The sequence below is a fragment of the Hemicordylus capensis genome, chromosome 2 (assembly GCF_027244095.1).
Source record: "Hemicordylus capensis ecotype Gifberg chromosome 2, rHemCap1.1.pri, whole genome shotgun sequence".
NCBI lineage: Eukaryota > Metazoa > Chordata > Lepidosauria > Squamata > Cordylidae > Hemicordylus > Hemicordylus capensis.
This window is the reverse complement of record NC_069658.1, coordinates 411,908,510-411,921,567: the sequence shown is the minus strand read 5'-3', so window position 1 is coordinate 411,921,567 and position 13,058 is coordinate 411,908,510. Positions and strand designations below refer to the sequence as shown.

General features: G+C 39.6%; 1 protein-coding gene across 10 annotated transcripts in view; it reads right to left on the bottom strand.

Moving 5' to 3' along the window:
• Positions 1-13,058, bottom strand: part of PRKCA (protein kinase C alpha) — a 306,310-nt gene that overhangs the window by 128,442 nt on the left and 164,810 nt on the right. The gene's annotated exons all lie outside the window — the stretch shown is intronic.

Here is a 13,058-nt window from a genome sequence, read left to right as displayed (position 1 = left end):
ATTTTGCAGAGCGCTAAAGCTTATGTAAAGCTCCATAAAAGGAACAATTACAACTAATCCATAAGTACAAATGGAATTTTGCAGTACTTGCTCAACTGTAAGAGACCATGGTATTTTAAAAATGCAGAATGACCTTTTCCAGGAAACAAATTTATTCTTTGGCAAGCCAACATGGGGTAGCATTCAGGACTTGAATAAACTAGACTCTCTTTAGGTGGGGAAACAAGGAAGCAGTCATTTTCCCAACCAAAATCTACAAACATGCTACTGTGATTAATGGGTTATCCCATTATAAAGTCAGAAGACATCTCTGTAAATTGTGATATATTTGAATCAGATAAAGATAAATTCTAATAATATGTTTTGTTCTTGATGAAAAGTAAAAAGAACAAAAAATGTCCAACCATTCTGTGCAACTGGGGAATAGAAAATTTAAATGCAAAATTAAATATTTATAAAATTAGCAGCCAAAAGTGGCATTGTCTTTGGTATTCTTAGGAGAAATTAGTTTTATCCTGGCTAAGAAAAACACTAAACGTGTTCCACCTAAGACATCACTTAGATTGCATTATGAAAATATTGTTTGAAGTGCACTAACATCACAACGCAGCTTAAAATGACTCATAATGTCAGCATTTCAAACAACATTTGTATGCATTTCTTGTCATAAGAAACAACAGCTATTCTGTAATGGTGCTTTCCATGTGAGACAATTTTTCTCCCACTCCACCCTGATGCATCCTAAATGGGCTTAATTTTATCCAGGAAAGTTCCCATTTCCATGCCTGACTTGATGCAGCTCCTGAAACAAAGCAGTGTATGTTGCTGAATTCTATAAGAGGAAATTGTCCCTTCTGTCTATTTATGCTAATGGTTGGGAACCTATCCAATTCTTATGTAAATATAATTTTACAACACTGTTAAAAAACAACAAAAAGCAGGAAGTGGTTCCTGGCAATCTGATCAAGGAAAGCTTTCCCTGTGCTTGCTTGTTATTAATTGATTGTTGAGTTTAACTGTTGTACACTCCTTGATCCTATCACTGTTTGACTCTGCCTGTCTGCTCTAAACCCAGCCAAGCCTTCTGCTCAGACTTGGTCTTGCTTGGAAACCCTTCTACAAAAATCAATTCCTATCCTCTGCCCAGAAAAAGGCTTTCACCACCTCTTACTACCTTGTACAGTATTAACCTGAATAGAAGATGACTCTGAATTTAAAACGATGCCTTAGAAAACAGAGGCAAGAAGAAGCTCTGCTGCTTCTTGTATCCTTTTTCAGCTGATCGAGATCAGGAAATTACGAAAACTTGGAGCAAGCGGACTGACTGAGCTCTAAGTGCATGGTCTTTATATCTGGTAAAAGCTCTTATCTGTTACCTGTTTCTTGCTTTCAGGTTTAATCAAAGGGAAAGGAATGAAGAGAATTCGGATTAGCTGCTTCCATTTATTGCATTCAGTTGCGACTGCCCTATGAGGAAACAACTTGTGTGTAGGGTTAATTTCAGAGCTATCCTAGACTGCCTATGGCTACTTGATAACTTAAAGGGGCACTTTAACTTTCTCAGATTCTACTACTTCACATATTTTGTGCATAGTTCTGAAAATGAGAACAAATTCTGGCCTAATGCAACTGATCAACTCATGATTTTTCTATATCTTTTCTTTAAGTAAGCTTTTTTCAAGTTACAACAAGCTTTAAAAATACTTAAAACCGCAAATATTCTTTCCGTGTGTGTGTGTGTGTGTTGTAATTCCAGAATACCCCAGTTTACAAAACTGTGGCCCATGATTAAACAACACATTTTCTTCAGGGTTTTTTTTAAATTCACATATGTATCTGTGGGCAATTTTTGGTAAGCTGGAAACTTCTGTGTCCTTTTTGCAATGCTGCACAAGCACCAGAATCTGAACATCTTGAACATTTGGGTATGGAGCATTTTGGAATGAGAGAATTACTCATGCAAAATCCTTAAAAAATAAAATTCATGAAGTAGCAAGGAATGACTTTATTTTATTTTTTACTGCAATGTATTATAGCAATGATTGCCATAAAGACTTTGGTTATATCACTGAATGCTTTTTTCCTGAAGGGCGGTGGGTGGGGGAGAACAGCTTCAGCCACATTATTTGAAAGTCTCTCCTGTTTTTCAACTATGCTGACACATCACAACAGCATTTCAGATTTGGTAGCCCTTGTGATACAAGCTGCTCTTTTCAAGTTTCTGTGTCAGCAAAAGGGCACATTAGGAACTCTGAAGCAAAGAGAGCTGATGAAAGCAGCCTACACAGAGAGCTACATTTGGTTAAGGGGCTTGCAGAGTAGCATATGGTTAAAGACAAATGTCCCACTGAATGTTAAGTGAAACCATGCCTTCCTCAAATATATGGTGGGGTTATGTACTGATATAAGCTCCAGAGGAACTCTACAAGCACACAGAATATGAACAAGACTACTTCTGTATCCACAGGCAGCTTAGAGACTTCAGATGTGAACTGATAAAAGGTCACTAATTAAATACCCCAGTACCTGCCTATACCAGAAATGTGTAGCCCTTAGTCATGACAACACCCATAATATTGACATGCAGCTACAGACTAAGTATTGCCTCTTGCCTGAGAAGTTGAGATGATTTACTGTGTTCTACAGCAGCTCCCAACAGAAGTCTGTGTCCCTGCTTAATTTTACCCCATACCCATATTTACTCGAATAGAAGAAAATCCTGAATGTAAGACAAATGCCTTAAAAGATAGGCAACTTTAGGAGCAGGCTTTGAAGAACTATTATTGGATGAATAATAGCATGATTAAAAAGAAATCAATATTAAACTTTTTTTAAAAAAGATAGAAATTAAATATAAAGGGCTACTGCAAGCCCTTAACCATATGTAGTCCTCTATGTAGAAGGCTTCCATTGGCTCTCTTTGCTTCAGGGTTCCTAACATGTCCTTTTGTTGACACAGAAACTTAAAAAGAAAAGGTTGTATCACAAGAGCTACCAAATCTGAAATGCTGTTGTGATGTCCCAAAGGGAACAGCACCCTGGATTTAAGACAATTTAGCAATTTCTAACATCAAAGAAGTTTGAAAAAACCTAGTCTTGGGTGCAGGTAAATACCAAAACTAAAGAAACATTAGTGAGTTTGTGTGGCTTCTATGGGCTGGTGCTGTGTGAGGCATCAGGAAAGGATTGTAACTGACATCCAGATTAAGTTACTCAATAGTACTTCTCAGGAGTTACTCTAAAGGACTAATTAATTTGTTCTGGTCGGTGACCGTAACAATAAAGACTGACTGACTAATTAATTTCAATAGGAGTTCTGGATGTCAGTCACTGACTTACTGCTATTATTTATATACTTCCTTCCAACATCTTCTGATTGCCACGCCAGTCGTGTGGGTGGCAGAGTCCTGACTGGACTCCTGCCTTCCCTCAAGCTCCGCCCATTTGGTCATGTGAATAAACTTTCTATATCCTACTCAAAGAAGCACTAAGACTCTTGAGACAGATTCTATGGATCACTGCTTTGTTAAAGAAATGATTCCCTAAGAATGAGAGTAACATGCTTTAATTGTCTTGGTTTATAGCACCAATATGCTTTATTTTGATTTGTTTAGACTTTTTAAATGATAGCTTATTTATTATTTCAGCTGTCACTATTATAGGTCAAATTATAACAGGGGTGGCAGCATGGCTGACACAAGTGGTATGAGCAGTGTCACACCAAGAAGAAGCAAATGGACTGCCTATGGCAGGGAGTCATATCTATAGTTCTGACTGCCTCTCCAATGCTCCACTGCAGCCTGGAGCCCATGTCTGGGCATGCATGGACACCATGTGCATGCCGATGCCTATACATGTGCTACTAGGAACAGGGAGGCAGCCACGCGGTGTGGGGCTTTTTTAGAATGGAGAGAAAGTACAGTGCCGCAGAAAGGTGGCGGGTGCAGGTAGGGAACAGCTATCTATCTCATACTTTGGTGTTTGACTTGTGGAGGGTGGATAAAATTAACAGGCTTTTTAAAAAAGAATTTTAAAAAAGAATTGGATTTTTATTTATTTAAATATGCAATTATAGTGCTTTCAAAAACATAATTTAAAATGAAAACTGGATTTAATATAAACAAAATATGTTTGTCCATATGAAATCTGCATTTATAGAAGCTCTTCTCATGATCTGTAAGAAGAGCTTCTGTTGGGCACGCGGGGAGAGCGGGCTTAGTCCGCTCTCCCCACAGACGAGTAGCTGGGCGGCCAGATCAGCCACCCACATGGGTCCACTTGTTTGATTGAAGGTCGTTTTAAAGCACTCTTTGGAGTAAATTGATGTTGATTTTTATCCATCATCCATTTATTCCATTCTTCTCTCATATACACTTTAAAGGGTTTATTTATTGAGACATCAAGAGGCTGCAGTTGTGATGTAAGTCCTCCAGGAATAACAGCCAGCTCTGTATTTCCTTCCCTTAATTTCTCTTTCACAGAATCTTTCAAATGGCTACTAAACTGATCTAGTACAAGCAGCGAACTCTTCTTCAATAAAGCGCCTTTTCTTCTTTCCCACACTTTGGTAATCCATAATTTCATCCATCCATCCAACCCTTTTGATGTACATGAACAACTACGCCCAGCGGTATCTCAGATGGTTTCGGCATTGTTTTGCGCTTGAAAATTGTCATTGGAATAAGTTTAGTGCCATCTGCACAACATGAAAGGACAACAGTGTAGTGCATTTTTTCATGCCCACTCGTTTTAATCGTTACAGTTTTATCACCTTTTGTGGCAACGGTTCTGTTACTCGGTACATCAAATGTCAAAGGAGTTTCATCCATATTTGCGATTTGTCCTAGTTCCACACTGGTTTTCTTTCAATGAAGAATGATAAAGCGATGGAAAGACAACATTTTCTCTTCATACTCTTGTGGCATTTTCTGCGATATTTTGGTTTTGCTTCGCATGCTAAGCCCATGGCGCTTCATAAACCTATAACACCAACCTACTCCACCTTGAAAATCTGTTAGGTTACACTTTTGCGCAAGCTTACATGTGTGTATTTGAATCATCCTCGTTGTAATTCCAATGCCATTTTCACAGTGTCCTTGAATCCATTTCAGAACGTCATCTTCTAGTTTAGGCCATTTTGCAGTTTGTCCTCTATTTGCACATTTTGTCTTCTTCATTTTTTCTAGTTCGTCCTTAGCAGCCCGCCAATCGCGAATGGTTTTTTCTGTCGGTGGAGGGCTGAAGTGTCGCTCTGCTGCCCTGTTCCCATGTTCTTCAGCGTATTTAAACACATTGAGTTTAAATCCTGCATTGTATGAATGCCTTTTCGTTTTCTCCATGATCGGTAACATGAGGGTGTGTGTACCGAAAAGTCCTGGTAGCTCCAGGAAAGGACTCTCAGCCTTGCTTCAGCGGGCGCCTCGAAGAAGGGCTGCTGTGGCGCGTGCAAGCACGCACAGCGATGGCCACCACTTTGAATTGGCCTCTGGGCGCCTTGAAGAAGGGCTTTTGCGTCGGGGGAGAAGGAGGAGTCCACGGCCCAAGCGGCGGCGGGTGAGCTGGAGCAGCACGGGGTTAATAGGCGGCACAGGGTTAATAGAGGGGGTTAATAGAGGATCACCCCCTCCTTTAGCATTGGAACAGGCTTTGCCGGGGGATAGCCCCCTCCTCCTCAAACCTGTTGGGTAGGCTTATGAGTTTAAGTTACAAGTAAAAGACGCACCTGAATTTGGGCGGATATTTTTCGAGGGAAAAAGTGCATCTTATACTCCGTAAAATACGGTATATGTGCTTCAAGAGTTTGTTCACTACTTACTTCCAAATAAGTGTGCATAGGACCACAGCCTTTGGCATCAGTTACTGTACTCATCTGAATCCATTTTTTGATATTAAAAGTCCAGAGGCCAGTATTAAAAATTCAGAGTCCTGTTCCTTTCGAGTAAATGCAGGTATAACCTCTGATTTTTAAGGGGGTTAACTGAAATTAGGAGTTGTCTTTGATTCGGGTAAATACAGCGAGGTATCTGATCCTGTTTAATATCTTTGCCTGTGTACAGAAAAAGTCAAACAGAAACCTGTCTTTGTCCCTAGGCAGATATAATTGTGCAGTGCATGTTGGCTACATGCATGACCAAAGGCTTTGAAGTATATTTCTGGGCTTTATCTATTTGCAAACCAGTATATTTTGTTATAGCAACCACATAGTATGCATGATTTTTCAAGAACTATATGAATTTTAGAATAGGGATGTGCACGAACTGAGGTTCAGCGCCAAACCAGTTTGGGAGTGCCAGGAGCGGGGGAGCAGTGAGTGGGGCCCTTGAAAGGAGGAGAGCAGGGGTCTTGGGGGGAACACTGTTGCAGCAGGAAGCTGCATGGGGCGATGGAAAGCAGGTAAGGACTTGCTCGCCTCCTTTTTAAAGGTCCCACTTAGCGTTCCCCACCCCCAGAGGCACCAAACCTGAACACGAACCTCAGTTCCTTGATTCAGAACTAGAAACTTCATAAATGCTGCTTTTTTCTTAGTGATTCAAATTAGAAAGAGCACACACTGATTTAAATCACATTTTAAAATGCATTTAAAGTTTAACATTTTGAAATGCATAGACTTCTTGAAAAAGCATGCTCTAACATTAGCATATAGAAAAGTATAGAAAAGGAAGATAATTTTTCCCCCTCTGTAAAGGCAAATTGCCTGTTTTTAAATTGCCAAGCAGTTTGGCTGGCTAATCTATCACCGGCAAGTTTTCTGTGGCCAATAGCTGGCTACACAATAAAGGCAGTTGGTTCCCAGAGCTTGAGAAAACCTTGCCTATTGAAAGCATGAATTTAAAAAGAATTGAAAGGAGCAAATTTATGATGCGCTAACTAAAAAGGATTCTGGATGGGGGCAGGGGGAGAATCCCAGCTGAGCTCTTCTATTGATTTCCTTAAACATCCATGAATATTTTTTCTTTTAGTAATGTTTAATCTGAAACCGCTCAAAAAGGTGACTCCATTCAAAATCCTTGCACCGGCAAGCTATCATAAAATATTTATTGCCTCTCATTCTGCTCTACATTGTAAAAAATGTGACCTCCCAGGGCAACATTCTGGAATGCCTAGAATAATCTAGAACATAGTACAATTTGGGAAATGGAAGATTATGGGCTAAGAACTAATGACCTGACTAATGAAGCGCTTGCAGAAGGATATTGCACTAGAATAAAGTTGTTTCAAAAGCTGCTTGCAATAAGTCTAGAGCTTGCATTTCAAACTAGAGTTGCACCACCACAAGCATGCTTGCACTTGCACAACCTACACCACACTTCATTTGTTTTAAAGGGAACTTATGCACAAGAGCCCTATAGTGCAAGAGCGCAATTCTGCAAATCCCATTTTTAGCACAGCTGTGCAATCTTGCACTAGCACAGCTTTGCACAATGTAAGCACTTCATTGGTCAGAATGTCAGCCAATATCTTTGACAGATAAAGAAAGTTCAGTATTTTATTGATTGATTGATTTGATTTGATTTGTATACTGCCCTTCCAAAATGGCTCAGGGCGGTTTACAATTAAAACACACCACTAAAACAGTAAAGAGCTAAAATAAATTAAAAAACAATATAACAATTAATAATTTAAAAACATTTTAAAACAACAATTAAACAATTACAGTGATTAAAAACCCCAAAATCGGGTTTTGAATTTTAAAATAAACCAGAAATTAAAACTCCCACAATTTAGGAGGCTGAGAAAGCTTGGGTGAAAAGATGGGTTTTCAGGTGTTTTTTGAAAATTGCCAGTGATGGAGAGGATCGTATCTCAGCAGGGAGCGCATTCCACAATCTCGGGGCAGCGACCGAGAAGGCCCATCTCTGTGTAGCCACCAAACGAGTTGGCGGTAACAGTAAAGATACACAAAGACAGAACAGGTTTCAGAAAGGTGGAATAGAGAATATAAAGTTTAGAAAAGAGTGCAAAGGTGGCATTTATTATCTCAAAGAATATAGTTGGGTTATCAATTGAGATGCAAATTGGGACATGAAACATTAGGTAACCATACTTGCAATGGTAAGGATTTTACATTACCTGTGCAGCTGACATCAAAGCATCATTAAAAAGTAGAAAACAAGGTAGCAGCTGTATAACAAGTTTTGGAAAAGAATTCTCTCTGGGTCTTTTATTTCTCCACATTGTTACCTGTTTCACATGACTACCTTCAAATCACTAACCCTGTCTGCTGAAAACAGAACTGTCAATTACAAATATGTAAATAAAAGAAAGCAGACAGATAGAGCTAAGGCTACTATTAGGACAAGGTTTATGTCATTAAAACAGGAGTCAAAGATAGGATAAGAATTAAGGCATTCTGAATTGCCCAGTATCACACTGGTATCAATGTATTTAATGAAAATACACACAAAGTCCATTAAGCTCATCCATGTGTTTATACCAAAAAAGGGGACACTTCATCTATCTTGCCTGAAATGGCAAAGCAATTCTGGTGCTTAAATCTTTATATCACTCAACAGAAACTGTGCTTTCTGTCTCCCTTTCCCAGTACAGTTAAATAATGGTGTCTGTCAATGGGAACTGCCCTCAAAAACATGCAATTGCTGATTAACCCCTTCCTGCCATCACTGATTCTTCCCTGCAAATGCTCCCCCCTATGCCAAATTAATTCTTCCAGTTTCTTCTTCCAGCCAGTGGTTTGACTCTGTATACGGCAGCTTCCTTTCTTCTTAAGCAATGAGTTGGGAATCCCACATTTGCTTTTTAATATGTAGCTCCATCCTAGGAACCTTCTAAATAGCAGGTTTTATACCCGTACCTCTCAGGCAGAGCTGGTGGCTTAGAATTCTATGTTATTGTCTGGAACAGAGGATCTCAACCTGTAGTACTCCAGATGTTGCAGAATAAATTGTAGCTGAAGATGATGGGAGTTGTAGTTCAGCAACATCTGGAGTAGCACAGCTTTGGAGCCCCTGGTCTAGAAAGTTAGATAATCATTTAGAGTAAATATATAATTATATAGATTTTTACTTTAGAAAATTCTCTGCTGACTGGTATTAGCCAGTATACAATAGTATATATTACTGGCTGATACCAAACTGCAAGAAAGACATCTTGATCCAGAAATAGCAATTCATGTGCAGAACTAGATTTATGCACACAGTTGGGCTGCTTTAGAGGCTGTGCAAACAGCCCCCCCCCAACAAAAACTCCCCACATATTATTCCATTTGGATGCCTTCCAGCAGTCTTGTTCTGGGCAAATCAAAGTGCAGAAGGAAAAAAGCTTTTGTTTCTTTGATTTGGAGCCAATGCGTTTTAGTCTTGTTTGGTAACAAGTAAACTATTAATATGGGGTTAATGCCAACATTATTAGTGTAAGGGATAAGCAATAAGCTGTCCACTCTCCCCTGCCATGCAATGTGGGATGTGACCATAAATGTCCTGTCATCTTTCTCCGCACCATGCCAGAGCCTCATAATCATGTGGGAGATGGGGTGGGATTATCCAAAGGGCACCCACATAATTATGAAACAGAGATGGTGAACAAAGGTGCAGGGTGAGTACTAAGGCAAGCATTGTGTCCTGGTGAAGCCAGTTTGGATTATCAGAATACACTGTACCACACTGTAAAGTAAACCTACAAATCCTAAAACCCAACATTTACTTTGCTTTAATACCATTATATTGTCCTGCCTTCTAACATCGGAGAACCTATAGTGGTGTTCTCATGCTTTGCATGCAGAAGGCCACAGGTTCAATCCATCACAACTCCAGGTAAGCTTGTCTGAAACCCTGGAGAGCTGCTGCCAGTCACCACAGAACAGTGTTATTCATTGTAAGACCCAGGGACCAGTGTCAGCCCCCATCAACCCTAAGTGCAGCTCCCTGACTAATTGTTTATTGGACCTGTGTGAAGTATCAGCCTAAGCTCAAAACTCTGCACAGTTCCCCTGGCATCATGTGGTGATGACCACTCCCACTTTGCCTAGCACTGGGAGGCTCCTTTAAGGGAAATTGAGCCCTCTAGAACTCCTGCACCATGTTGGAAGTGTACATGGAGCACTTTCTCAGTAGAGGTCTTAGGAGAGGGCCTTTCAGCACTAAGAAAATCACAGTATTGTGAGGAGGTCAGCACAGTGGGAAATGGCTCTCACAATGCAAAGCCAAAGTGACCTCCACTTGAAAAATAGCGAAGATCACTGCCACAGACAATACTAAGTTAGATGGACCATTGATAATCCTTGGGAAGCAAATTCACAAACCACGGGTGGTGTTCTCATATGCTTCCCACCCAAACAAAATATATTCAAATTAACCTCACAAGCCTTTCATTGTACATTTAGGACCATTTTCCACCTTAGATTTTCATGACACACGTGACCTTGCAAGTCGTTCCCCTATCTCAAAATATGCCACCGAAATAGCAACAGACATTACGGCTTCCAAGAAAGAGATCAAAGCACTGCGAAGCCACAGGACTGCAAAATCACTTCTCGGTCCTTAGTACACCCATTTCTTTCTCCAGCTATAATGTTCACTAAAACCTTCCTTCATGATGTTTAGAGACATGAGAATGTTTGGGAAACAGTCCTTGAAAGGAAAGAAGTGAAACTATGTTAAATGGAACCAGGGGCATCACAAGACTGGAGTGGGCCCTGGGACAAACATGAAGATGGGCCCCTGCACCTTCTGCAGCCTTCTTTGGAGAGGCAGGAGGGGAAGAGTCGAGACCAAGCTATTACTCTGGTAGGGTCCCGTCTCCTCAGGAGGTGGTAGGGTCCCGTCTACTCAGGTACATAGAGACACCTGTCTCCCCTCCTTACCAAAGGTCTTACTTTGTCTTATAAAGCAGGAATTCTCAATGTTGGGTCTCCAGATGTTATTGGACTTCAACTCCCATAATCCGCAACCAAAGGCCACTGGGACTGGGGATTATGGGAGCTGAAGTCCAATAACATCTGCTGACCCAACGTTGAGAATCCCTGTTATAAAGGTTGGCAAAGGTTGTTCATACTGTCTCACAATCTCAGGTCTACACACACACAAGCTTAGACAGCAGTATTCCCAGCAACATTATCCACAGGCAGGATTTAATGTTCAGATCAAAAATTAGGTTTGCATATATTTCCGCACAAGTTTCAGAAAGAAGATATTAAAATGATCAATGGATCACTGGACAGATTTTCATTTCCAACCACTGTCATTTGAAGACCGCAGTATAATGTGACTAGTGTCATGACTTGAAAAGTATGTAAACCATGGGTCTATCAAATGCATTCTAATGTAACTAGACACATAGGGTATACATTTCAGCTTAATCAGAACACAGGAACAACATATTTTACTATACAAAACATTGATCAAAGATCAAAATTTCTGAGCAACAAATCTTGTTTAAAAACTCTGGAAAAGTCAGGAGCTTTTTATTTTATGCCATAAAATCAACAGTGCAATACTCCTTTCCATCAGCAGAAAATTATACTTTAATTTACTTTACAGATGTAAAGTAAAAAATCTTACAAAATTATGCTTTAATTTACTTACTTTACTTTAAGAAAAGTAAAAGCTTACTTTTTTCATTCTTCTAAATTGCCATTCTGAACTGCTGGAACCAATTATACTGTTCGAATAATACTTCAGCCCTATAGGATTACTCTTACTGGCCATAGATTGAAAGCAAAATTTAGACCAGGTTCTTTTATTTTTAGAAGTAAAATTCTTAACGTCTCTATCACATTCCTCCTTGCTCTATTTTCAGTGCTGGGTCGGGGGGGGGGTGCTTTATCTCTTGAAACTCTCTCAGCAAAGAACTGTTTCTATGTGAACAAAAGGTAACTCTCATAAAATATTTCTCTCTGATATATTTTTTATTTTAAAAATGACTAAATTCCTGACACACACACACACACACACACTTTCAACCTTCCATCCATAGGCAGAAAATTAAATCTGGACAGGTAGGGCTATTGCTTCAGGGCATCAGGGAATCGTAGAAGAACAGGTAGGGCTGTTGCTGGGCAATGGCCTCATGCGCCTGTAATTCTTCACCCAGTCTTATTCTTCTGTTTATGGTCATCTGGATATTTGAAAAGCCAATAAAATAACAATTTCCAACCAATATGAACTTTTACAGAGAACAGGAAATGCTACTTAATAAAGAAATCAAGGAAGGAGATGTTATCTTGATTTGTTTGCAGTGGCCCAAGCTTCATTCTCAAGGCAATCCCTAAATGACCCAGAAGTACTTTTGCAGCTGTCTCCCATGCTTACTTAATTTTATAGTTGCTTTCATATAGCTCAGTTTATTACAGGTACTTTATAAATAGTGATCATATAAGCACATTTCCTTATTCTTTCCAAAGATCTCCCAGCATAATCAAGTGAATCATTCATTTTTATCTCAGTTCTTCTATCAGTCTGTTCATGTCCTGGGCACAGAAGTAGATAAATTTATAAACTGTTCACAAGATAACTTTTTAATAGTTCAAATCACCTTATACATCCAGGATGGAGGCAACTATGGTGCTTTCATAAGGAGCAAAGAGCAGAAGCACAATTTGAAGTCAGAATGACAACAAAGTCCAATGTTTTTCTTTATTAGATAATTCTCCACAGATGTGCCATATAGTATCTTTAGCAAAGGTCTGATTACAGATTGGTATCTCGCAATAGATTTACAGGTGAAACTCGGAAAATTAGAATATCGTGCAAAAGTCCATTAATTTCAGTAATGCAAATTAAAAGGTGAAACTGATATATGAGACAGACGCATTACATGCAAAGCGAGATAAGTCAAGCCTTAATTTGTTATAATTGTGATGATCATGGCGTACAGCTCATGAAAACCCCAAATCCACAATCTCAGAAAATTAGAATATTACATGGAACCAAGAAGACAAGGATTGAAGAATAGAACAATATCGGACCTCTGAAAAGTATAAGCATGCATATGTATTCAGTACTTGGTTTGGGCCCCTTTTGCAGCAATTACTGCCTCTATGCGGTGTGGCATGGATGCTATCAGCCTGTGGCACTGATGAGGTATTATGGAAGACCAGGATG